The 1,822-nt window shown below is 35.5% G+C and overlaps 1 pseudogene; it reads right to left on the bottom strand.

Moving 5' to 3' along the window:
* Positions 1 to 1,066: 1,066 nt before the first annotated feature.
* Positions 1,067 to 1,317, bottom strand: LOC143666112 (signal recognition particle 9 kDa protein pseudogene; annotated as a pseudogene).
* Positions 1,318 to 1,822: the final 505 nt, after the last annotated feature.

Below are 1,822 nucleotides of genomic sequence, written 5' to 3'. Positions count from 1 at the left end.
AAAATGTTGCTCAACATGCCAAATTTCTAACAAAAAATTCTTTAGTATATAGTGTCTTCATTTTACTCTTGAGTAATCAACATGTGAAAATTACACTTAGGTGGAAAACTCAGGTTCCAAATACAAGATAAACATCAACTAATATCATATTTCTGATTTACTAGAAAACAACAGTTGTGATAGTCATGCTTAACACCTTGGTTAAGTAAAGAGAAAAATGGGCTGGAATGTCGTGGAGGTATGCAAAGATTTAACAGTTCAAACAAGGCCTGACAGTCTTTGGCCTTTCTGTGAAATTATAGACGGGCTATATGTAGTAAATATTCCTGTAGTATGTTGAGTTCAGCTAACAGTGACCATTCAGTGACCATCATTCAGTTCTCGTGTTCAAAGTAATTGTAGTTGTTCTTGATCACTGAAAACTGGATTTAAGCAAGTTATAGCTCAGTGAGCTAAGGATACTACAAATCCCTTACATGCAAAATGTAGTTTAACTCTGGAAAGTTTAAGGTAAAGGAATACTTGTTATTCCTACTTACCTTTAGATATAATGGAGACTACACTACTGTACTTAACTAGGTGTGCTTCTGTGCCTACTTAATTCCAGTTACCATATTATATATCTACTGGTTTCAAGACTACAAAATTTAATGCAGCAAAAGAATTTCTGATTCAGTAAAGTGGCCACATTTAATTTTCTTTTAAAGACAGATGAACTAAATTGAAGGAAGATTGGCTTGTCTTGAGATCTTTTTCAAATTACAGATGCAAAGTTACCAAATAAATAATTATATATTTTACCTATCATCAAATAATCTGCAAAAAGTTTCCAAGATAGATGCACTTCTTGCTCAATTTCTAAAAACAAATAGAGGCTTTCTAACTGAAAGCATTTACATTCCTAAATCTCTAAAGTAAACATTAAAAAACTACAAAAAAATGATCTCACAGCTTTTGAATAGCTCACTTAGTTACTAAAATATTTTCTGTCCCAACACTTCCTCAAATTCAAAAGATATTTATTTACTCCCTAAGAACATGACAAATAGTCTTCATTTCAAACCATTTAGTTGGTTTCCGTGGCAATACTGCAAGATTCCTTGGCTACCATAGGTCACATTAGTTGACTGTGGAATTTCTCAATCTTCTTTTTATCTTGAGCTTGGTCTGTTCTATATACCAAATAAACAAAATCATCAGTTACTTTAATACACAAACTCCCACAAGAAAGCTTATATTTGAGAACCGCATGTGCCTTAACAGTTGTCAGCTTCTCAACGTGAGACTGAATTCCTCCAAGGTTTGGTATTGCTGCATTGTGGGCTCAGGCTAGAGAGGAGGGGAGAAGAGAGGCAAGGCCATAGGATCTGGGGCCACATGACCTGGTCCACCTACATACTTACTTCTGGTGGCTACCAGACTCAGGAGTCCCAGAGACTGTTTTTCTCATGCCACTAACACAACATCCTTTCTGTAGCCCGTGGATCAAGGAGTCATTTCAACTTTCAAGTCTTATTGAAGAAATGCATTTGCTAAGGCTATAGCTGACACAAATAGTGATTTCTCTAATGGATCTGGGAAAAGTCAACCAAAAACAGTTGGAAGGACATTTGTGATTCTTGGGAGGAGATTGCTCTAGTTTGCTAGCTGCTGGAATGCAATATACCTGAAACAGAATGGCTTTTAAAAAGGGGAATTTAAGAAGTTATAAGTTAGCAGTTCTAAAGCCGAGAAAATGTCCTAATTAAAACAAGTCTATAGAAATGTCCAATCTAAGGCATCCAGGGAAAGATATCTTTGTTCAATAAGGCTGAAGAAGTTC

This window comes from Tamandua tetradactyla, chromosome 22 (assembly GCF_023851605.1).
Source record: "Tamandua tetradactyla isolate mTamTet1 chromosome 22, mTamTet1.pri, whole genome shotgun sequence".
Taxonomy (NCBI): Eukaryota; Metazoa; Chordata; class Mammalia; order Pilosa; family Myrmecophagidae; genus Tamandua; species Tamandua tetradactyla.
The sequence above is the reverse complement of the archived record's forward strand: the minus strand, read 5'-3'. Positions and strand labels throughout refer to the sequence as shown.